The sequence below is a fragment of the Nothobranchius furzeri genome, chromosome 5 (genome assembly GCF_043380555.1).
Source record: "Nothobranchius furzeri strain GRZ-AD chromosome 5, NfurGRZ-RIMD1, whole genome shotgun sequence".
NCBI classification, from domain to species: Eukaryota; Metazoa; Chordata; class Actinopteri; order Cyprinodontiformes; family Nothobranchiidae; genus Nothobranchius; species Nothobranchius furzeri.
In genome coordinates this window covers 72,934,256-72,944,633 of record NC_091745.1, presented here as the reverse complement: position 1 = coordinate 72,944,633, position 10,378 = coordinate 72,934,256, and positions in this window count along the sequence as shown.

Sequence of the window (10,378 nt, the reverse complement as noted above, 5' to 3'; positions counted from 1 at the left end):
TATATCCCTTTTTTAAAATGATTTTCACTATAAAGTATTTTGAGAACTCAAAAAATAACTTACTGTTTTAAGTGAGAACACTGATGTAGCATCATGAATGTCCTGTTTTTGACCTAAAGGTCATGATCTGCTGCGTCTGCTCGAGCAGAGACATAAAGTCGCTGACAGCCTAATCTACATGAGATAGTGGCCAAGGTCTTTCATGCACTCTGCTCATCTGAACTGCTTCACATCTGTTACAGCTCAAGACGAAGACGAAGAACTATTTTGATAAACACATAATCAACAACTTTGTTAATTACCAATAATAATGTGAGCCCAATGTTCAATCAGTCTGTGAAATGACAATGTTATTACTTGATATTATAATCCTGTGATCAGTAATATTTTACAAGTTATTATAATCCTGGACATTTGCACTAGACACTAATGACATGTAATGTTAAAGCCACACGACACATCTCCTTTTGTCTGATCCAATCAGAACCTTTGTTTCTGGTGCGAGGCGTGGTTTTCTGTGGTGTTTGTATAAACCCTCTTTTACATGTCACATTCTGATTCGACAGTAAACCAAAATATGACAATTATAAAAACAATCCCACGCCACCTTTTCTTTAGTTCAAATCGTTCTAGAGATGTCTCGGACAGGCCATCCGGACTTCCTCTTCAGCCAAAAGAACCTCGACAAGCTGGATAAAATCTGTTGCAAGTTACACCTGACCTCAACAGTTCCTTCAGAATAAAAGCTGAACCTCATGACCCCTTCAGGGTCTCGGAGACGCCAATGAACCTGTCGTGATCTGGAAGCATTCCAAGACTAGTTTGGTTGGCACCGCTGCTTTTCTACCGGCTTTGGTACCAAGGAGGGTCCAAGAGGACCTCGGCATTCTGGATCTAATCGGAGGCTTCCCCTGGGGTACGTAGACCAACAGATGGCGTTTCATGTGTGTTATGAATCTCCTACTAAAGTTTAGAGCGAAACATTCACTCCCACTCAGAACTAAATGCTTCTCTGGATCCGCTGGTTCTGAATAACATTCCACACACACACCATCATCGTTCATCACGTCTCACTCCACCTTAGTTCCATCAGTACACACAGTGTTAAAGTTAGTCTTGTTTAAATTGTGTAGAAATAAATTTCTTAACTATTTTAAACCTGACTCTCTCTCTCTCTTTCCTTGGAGTTAATACGAAGTGTCGCTTAATCCCTGCAATAAAAAGTTCTGATATTCTGGTTAAAATATTCAAAGATCCATCAGAATGATATTTCATATTTTTATGGAATCTCACATTTTATCGTTCACAAGTAAGATGTAAAGTACCCATCCTTTACACTGATGTCACTGCCAAGTTCACCATAAGGATAATAAAGTGTTTCATTTCCATGGTGAGTTGTGGACTGGAAAAACATAAATGATTTATTATTGATGTTATTCAGTCCAACTTATTGAAATATGTCTCTCACCTTGGTTAACATACAGCCCTGACGATGTGTTTTTCAGCTTCAAATAAGATGCTCGTCGACCTCGGCAGGTTTTTAAGGAACCAGAACATCACAAAGCAGGTTGGATTGTTTCAGAGAAACTGCGGCACGTGTGGGTTCAACTTTCATTTTGAAACAATTTTTCAAGCAAGGGAAGGGAATGATCTGAGCATGCAGGAGGACTGACCCATCATAAACCTTTGTCGGCTGTGCTGAAGAGAAAGGTACAGAACCAAATGATTTAATTAATTAGCTGCGCGTTCTCCTGTCCTCTGTCCTCTGGGCCACACACACACACACACACACACACACACACACACAAACACACACACACACACACACACACACACACACACACACACACAAGGGACTGTCTCAGCTGTTATTTTCATTAAGGAGTGTGCACGTACAGCATGCGCGCCTCGTGCACGAGCCTACTATTGAAGCTGCTGTTACGCTTTTGGCCTGAGGGGGCAATCGCGAGCATAAAAATTCAAAATTCCGTAAAGTCCCTTTAAAGTAATGACAGTACACTATAATTATTAATAAGTCACCTTTCCTGCTGATGTGTAAGAGCATCTAAAAATAAGGTTTACATCCTGATTATCTTTTCTACAGTTTATTTTTATTTAGAATATTTGAGATTTATTTGAATCTATATCAGTTTTTGGTTCTGTTAATTATCCAACAGAGATCAAAGATAAAAGCACAACTTCGACTTGTGTAAGAAAGAAATAAAGAAGTTTTGGTTTCATCCGCTGGATGAGATGTTTCAAAGATTATCCACAATGGAATGGATGGGGTCAAATGGGGGTGCACAGAGCTGAAATGTCTTCTCATGGGATGAAAATGGTAATGAAATTACTCTAAAACAGACATAGAAAGACACAAGATGATCACATTTTTAAAAAGTTGTAGTTTTTGGTATTATTGCATTTTGTCCTCAGTGATTTTGTGTCAAACAGGATCTCATAGTTTGCTCTGTTACCTGTCATTTGCTTTATGTACATTGGGCTTGACCATTATGCAGATTTAAAACCAGTTGTTTAAAAATAGTCTCACTAAAGCTTAACATCACAGCTGCAGTCACGGCAAAGACGAGGAAACGTTTAAGAAGACAAATGTGAATAGATCTGTCAAATTGTTCCGTCAATTAGGTCACTTTCGTGGTGCGCATTTGTAGTCCTGGATGTATTTTCACACTAAACCTGAAATAGTGCGTTCTTTGTATCAAAATACTTCTTTAAAATTCACGGGCATCATATGTGAAATCCATGGCACATAGCAAGCGGAATTAGAAAATATCGGGGGGTTTTGCCCTATTGACTTGCATTCATTTTTTCGTTCTTCCGGGGACCCATGATGTGGAAGTAGATGGGCATTAGGACCCCTATGATTGGCAGCACCGCCTTCAACCCCCAACCAGTTCATCTTCAGCCAGAATAATGCATTTACATGCATGTAAACAATACAATGTGAGTCTTTTTGGGGCAATACTTCAGTTTTCTGATGCGCGTGTAAAAGCACTGAGAGAATCATCAACTTCCTGCATCTCCAAAATTCACGTTCACTTTTCTCTTAAAGGAGCAGAAACATTAGGCTACAACAGCTCTTACAACAGCCCCTGTGGATCATTACAATATTTAGAAATATTTTCAAAGGTTTTCTGATATTTACTGTGTTTAAAATAATTCCTTGTAATTATTATCCTGGCAAGCCATTCTATAAATGTGAATATGGACACGACCAGATTTCAGTCATGAGTCGGGATTCAAACTCTCCCCATGTTATGGGGCAACAAACAGTGTGATGTATTGACCTCTACGGAGGCAGCAGTGTCAGACAAATGGACAGTCTGCCTCACACTGTTGAAGAAAACACAAATACATCCTTTTTCTAAATAAAACACTTCACTCAAAGAAAAGCCCAAGTCTAAATAGTCCAAAGCTGATCACAAAGAGTTTTGCTCAGTCGTTGTAACTTCTTGCCCACCAAACCATCAGAGCGCGGTGATTGGCCCACCAAATCGACAGGGTGCTGTGATTGGCCCACTGAATCTATAGAGCACTGTGATTGGCCCACTGAACCGACAAAGCGCTGTGATTGGCAAGCCACAATACTGGTCTGAGCAGTTGAGCTTCCACCGATAAGCTGAGTAAAATCATTTTGCTCGTGCTACTCTGTCTAGATTTCTAGCCTAAACACTTATATGAGGATCTCTAACAATTTTCTGAATCTGTTGGTTTATTTTTTTGAGCTGAGAGACTTTCTAAACCCCGTGGATGAAAATGTTCAGCATTTTTTAGAAAATCATACTGTTTTTTCCCCAAATCAATTGAATTTGTTGTTTTGTTGATTTGTCATGGCAATAAAAATATGTATATGTTTTCATGTTTTCATGTACACTGATGAAGTGCATTTTCTTTGGATGTTAAAAATCAAAAACAATAAAGGATCGAATACCGTTTTTACAGGGGAAATAACTGTGACGATATTTAAAATCCAGATGTGGGCTTGTGAACACTTTGCAATGTGTTGAATCATTTCAGATATAATCATGAGTTGTACTGAACTGAAAGTCGTTGATAAATCTTTTATAATTTGTCAGCAGGGATGAATTTTTTTTAACCGTATTGGCAGAGGGTTTACTCGTAAAGCCAATGTATCGTATCGCTGGTAGCGTAGTGAGATGCGAATCAAAATGGCCTTAGCGGTTGGGATTCACATCCCTAGTGTTTACCCGGCCAGTGTCGAATTACAAATGCCAACTAGGCACAGACTCACAACCCTGTGGGACCCCGGATTGTAAACAAAGACTACGCCCCTTTTTGGCTGTTTCAAAAAGAGAATACTGACACCCTCCCCCACCCCTCAGTTACTTGCAAATGTTTCTTTTTTTTATTTTTATAACCCTGTCCTGTCTGGCTGTGAAGCAAACAGAATTGATGTCTGAATGCTGGTAACAAGCCTTACAGATTTACTCTCAGGTGGAGCATCAAAGCTTCTGCTTTTAATGTCACGCCTGATACTTAAAACTTTGTTATTATTGTTTTTGAATGCTTTGTAATTCCGACCAGACACAGAGTCAGAGGTGAAAGAGAAAGGAAAAGACAAAAGGTGGGGAGAGAGGGGGGAAGTGGGTGGGGGGGGTTCCACAAAAATAAACAATAATGAACAAGAGTCTGCTCCTAGACCTGCAGAAAGAGAGAAGAAAAAAAGAAAAAAAAGGGACACAACAACAGTACAACAAGATCAAGCTATCACTGCGTCAACTTGATGAAGAAATATATAATCAACATTGTTTAACTGAACAGTCGCACGATAATAAATCACAGTGCATGAAGTGCCCACCATAGTCTTAAGACCTGTGTTGAACATGCCCAAGCCCACACTTTTGAGAGCACCATGTGAGCACCTGTGTGTGTACACGCGCTTGTTTATGTAAGGTTTATCTATAGGTGTGTCCAATAGAGAGTGTGAGGGACCTCAGATCTGCCCCCCAAAGATGCGTAGGAGACGGGGGGAGCTCCAAGTCCCAGAGATCCAGGCGCTGCCCCAGAACACAGGAACCCCAGGGAGACTGCAACCAGAAAGACCCCCGCCCCCCTCGAGGGGCACAGCAGGCATGAACTTTGGGGGGCCACAACCAGCAGCCGGCAGAGTCCCGGGAGATATCAGCGGCAAGCCCACAGGCTCGCCCGCAGCCTCCCACCCCCTAGCCGGCCGAGCCCGGGACCCAGCGACCCGGGACCCAGGGGTGACCACCCCCGCCGGGGGGGGGGGGGACCCAGCAGAGCCCAGGGACCCAGACCCCACCAGGTAGCCACCGGGATTGGTCAGGCAGACGCCAAAAACCTTAAACCCCCTGACCCGGGAGCCACGAACACTCAGGCAGACCAAGGCACCAGACCCCACACCAGGTGTGGCAGGGGCAGTGGCGGTTCTACATCGAATTACTCCCCGGGCGAGGCCCCCTTTGAGCGCCCCCCCCCCCCAACCCCCACCCCCACCCCCACCACCACCACCACCACACCACCCCACCTGCATGAACACATGCATGTTTTCTACAAACAGGCATGTTGTATTAGAACGACTATTGAACATTCATTTTTCTAAGTTGCACATATTTACATTAATTACTATGAAGTTATCAGAATGTAAAGCAATATACATATACAATATACTGTATCAAAATATATAGAATCAAATATACAAAAACAAACAATAACTAAATATTAAGAATATATGAACATAATAGATAATAAATATTGTAAATAGCAAAAATGTTTCACACATAACAAACTAAAGATAATCACTACGGCATTGCACTTAGAATAGAAAACACAAACTAAAATTAAAACCTAACCTTGATGCAACGTCATCAATAATGTCATCACATGAAATCTGCTCCCCTACTGAGTGATTGATACTAATCAGAGCCAGGTTAGTGAGCCACCCCTGAAACATAGCTGACCTCAGGTATGACTTGATCAAGTTTTGAAAAGCTCCTCTCAGCTTGAGCCACAGTGACTGGTAGAGCAGTCCAAAAGTTGGGTTGATCTCCAATAGATCTCATGATCCATAATATTTTAGAATTGCCTCTGAAATTGTAATTTAAACTGTCATAAAAAACTGTAGACTACCAAAAATGCCAACTTTTACAGAACAATTCATGTAAAAAATAATCAGTGCAGCCATCTGCAATAAATAAACAGGATAGTTAGTGGTGACTGGGGAGTTTTCTTCTGCTTGTAGAGTTGTTTTATTTATTATTATGTGAACATGATCAACATGTGTTTGTTGTTGTTCAGGCGGGCCACAGGCTAAAGCGAGCATTTAACAAATCCTAGTTTGAATCAGTAAAAAACGATTGAAGGAATTTTTTTGAACAATTTGAATATTCGTTTCAATATTTCAGCCCTATTAGCTCTGTTAGCAATTAGTTGACCGCATTTAACCGTTAAAATCCCAGTTAACTGGTTCAAAAAATTGAAAACATGCATCATGAGAGCTACATACCTTTATCTTTCTCCTCTTTTTTCTTTTTTCCCAAATGAATTGGGCACCTGGTGGTTTTAGCCTTTTTATGTTCATCTCTTCTGTTTGGCTCCTGACTCAGTAACCCCAAATTCCACTACCTCCGCTCCGGTCCGCCCCCGCCTTCCGCAGCCGCTCGCTTCCAAACTCAATTTTTACTGGTACCCACTCTACAACGGCTCCGCTCCGGTGCGGAGACCTGAGGTGGGCAAACAAGCATGCGCGGGACTTTCGAGATCTTGCGATACAGTCCGAGCAATAAACGCGGAAGTTAGATCCAAACACCCGTTGTGTGGGAGAAGCATCAAAATGAACTGTTTAATCTGCCCATCATATGTGTTGAGAGATCAGCAGTGTTTGGATCAACAAAGGGTGACTACTTTGATAGTGGAAACTGTATTTATGGCTTAATTTTGTGCATTTAAACTTCAGCCGCCATTGATAGTGGTTAAAAGTTGTTAAATTTGTGCATATGAAACAAAAAACGCCTTTTGTTTATCGATTTATTGTGAAATACAGAAATTGTGCTTGCTCCTTTTCCTGTTGGGCGGTTGTGATTCCTGTCCATTGACTGCGGAGGTGCTCCGGCGTCCGGCGAAAATAGGATCGATTCTATTTTTGCCAGACGCCGGAACAGAGGGCGGCGCACGGCGCCGCACTGCCGGAGCACAGCCGCAGTAGTGGAATAGCTCTGATTGACTAGAACGGGACCGATTTTGCTCCGGCGTTCGTGTCGGAGCGGAGCGCAGCGGAGCGGAGGTAGTGGAATTTGGGGGTAAGTTTCCTTTAGTCAGGACTAAACTATTTGACCTTGATGGGGGGGTGACCACAAAATCGTTTTGTTTTTCCTTTTTTTATTCGGCCATTTCACACAATTCAGAGAAACCTGAAAGAATGATAGGCCTGTGTTTATGATATTATGAATGAAATATGGAAGAACATTAAGATGTGATTGACTTTAGCCATGTTAATACAGTTGATTCAGCCCCTGCACGCTCATTTCATTTGGGAAAGACGCAGAGGTGAATTCCCCCGCCGCACCCCTCCCCTTCCTGTTCTTCATAGACACACGGTGCACGTGAACGTTCTCAGTCAGCAGGAGCGCCTGCAGCTGCAGGGGGCGCCAACTTGCTGTTTCCAATCCAGACACTGTCATATGACAGATAATAGAAAACCTCGGTGCAGCGCAGATTTCCTTTTTTTTTTTTTTTTTACTCCGCGCTTGTGCGCCCCTTTTGTGTCATGAAAAAATGCCGCCCCGGGCAACTGCCCTGTCTGCCTGTGCCTAAAACCGCTACTGGGCAGGGGGAGGGGAACTTGCAAATGTTTCAATGTAACCGTCCTTCCAACATGATTGAAACAGACAGTTTTGTGATTATTTTACCATAAAATTCTTACATATTGTTCCTTTAAAGTAATTATAACAAGCTAGGTTTTGAACACAAATGGATCAGCTGATGGGATATTAACAACACATCATAGGCAAAAGGCCTGAAATCGGAATAACTACTTTTCCTTTCTCCTGTGGAAAATCAAACACTACAGAAATAGAAAGTACCAATAGAAACTTTACATGTGACGGTAAACAGGTACTAGTTAAGAGCCGCAGACGAATTCCTTCCTGGATTAGACTTTTAACGGGTCATTTTATAATAAACCTGTCGTCAAACTCATTGTCCTTTTCTTGTTCAGCTGGTTCTAACTGGTTTTTCTGTCTGTCTGAGTCAAGAACACTGTCACGGGGGTTTACTGTAACATAATTGGATAACCTAAATCAAAAGGTTGCAACCACCACCTAACTTGAACCAAAGGACAGGAGGTTTCTGTCATTCTAACATGATGGCGCAGTTAGCAAGAAGCACGAAGGTTGCAGGTTCGAAACTCGGCTGAGGCCTCTCTGCGTGGAGTTGCATGTTCTCCCCGTGCATGCACGGGTTTCCTCCGGGTACTCCAGTTTCCCCACAGATCACAACATGCCCTATAAAATTGTACGTCGCTTTGGATTAAAGCGTCTGCCAAATAAATAAACAACTAAACATAAACATTCTGCAGCCTGATCCAGTGACCACGAGCTCCACCCCTTCTCCCAGCTGCTCCCCGTTCCAGCCAACACCAGCGGAGCTGATTAAACAGGAGCAAATAAAAGCACAAGGGGAGAGTCGGATGATCACAGATCAGTGCTGTTAGTCTGTTCTCTTCCAGTCCCAAGAATTGTGCCAGAGCTTTGTGGGTTTAGATTAGTTTAGAATACTTTGTAGAGCTTTGTTTAGTGACTGTTCTAAAGACTTTGGTCTGTAAACACTTAGTTCGCTGAGAGGAGCTTGGGGTTTACTGTAGTCTATGTTCATGAAGACGCTGTGGTTCACTTGCGATGCTCAACAGGAGCTTTGTCTTGAGAACTCCATTCAGAGGTCTGTTTGAGTGTGTGTTCTTCTTGGACTTAGTTTATGTTTTCTGAGAATTTGGTGTCTCTTCTAACTGCATTACTTGGTTCTCTTTTTTAAACACAGAAAAGAGCTGTTTCACCTTTTTTTTTGCTGATGTTTTGACTACTACTGCAGTCTTCTTCAGAGCTCGAGAGCAGCAATGGTGTTTAAAAGTTGTGAATGCTCTCTTAAACCACCTTGCCTGCTGGTGGTGGTCAGAGGGACTGGTGGCACCTGTGCATGGCAGCCTTGCCTCTGTCGGTGCGCCCCAGGACGGCTGTGGCTACATTGTAGCTCATCACCATCAGTGTGTGAATGTGTGGATGATACACTGTAGTGTAAAGCGCTTTAGAGTCCTCTGACTCTGAAAGGCGCTATATAGGTGCGGATAATTTATCACTCTTCTGCTAATGCAGGGTCGGGTCGTGGGGGCGGCAGCCAAAACCGGGAGGCCCAGACTTCCCTTTCCCCAGTCACTTGGGCTAGCTCCTCCAGGGGAATCCCAAGGTGTTCCCTGGCTGGCCGAGAGACATAGTCCTTTCAGTGTGTCCTGGGTCTTCCTTTAGGTCTCCTCCAGGTTGGACGCGCCTGGAAAACCTCACCGGTGAGGCATCCAGGAGGCATCCTAACTAGATGCCCGAACCACCTCAACTGGCTCCTCTCGATGTGGAGGAGCAGCAGATCTACTCCAAATCCCTCCTGGATTATCGAGCTTCTTACCCTATCTGTAGGAGAGAGCCCAGCCACCCTGTGGAGAAAACTCATTTAGACTGCTTGTGTCTGCGATTTCATTCTTTCGGTCACTGCCCAAAGCTTGTGACCATAGGTGAGGGTTGGGACATAGATAGAGTGGTAAACTGAGAGCTTTGACTTCCAACTCAGCTCTTTCTTAACCACGACAGACCGGTACAACACCAGCATCACTGCAGACAGCACCGATCCGCCTGTCGATCCAGCGCTCCATCGTTCCCTCACTCGTGAACAAGACCCCAAATACTTAAACTCCTCCTCATCCCTGACCCGGAGAAGGCATTCTTCCCTTTTCCAACTCAAGACCATGGTCATGGAATTAGATGAGCTGATTCTCATGCCAGCTGCTTCACACTCAGCTGCAAACCGCTCCAGTGAAAGCAGGAGATCACGACCTGATGAAGCCAACAGGACCACATCATCTGAAAAAAGCAACGACTCAATCCTTTGGCGATGTATCCTCTCAACACATTGGTTGTGCTTAGAAATCATAGAAGTTATGAACAGAATCTGTGACAAAGGGCAGCCTTGGCGGAGTCCAACTCTCACCGGAAAGGACTTACTGCCGGCAATGCGGCCCAAGCTCTGAAATCGGTCATATAGGGACCTAACAGCTCATATCAGAGGGTCTGGTACATCACAGTCCCAAAGTATGCTCCACAGTGCCTCCTGAGGGATG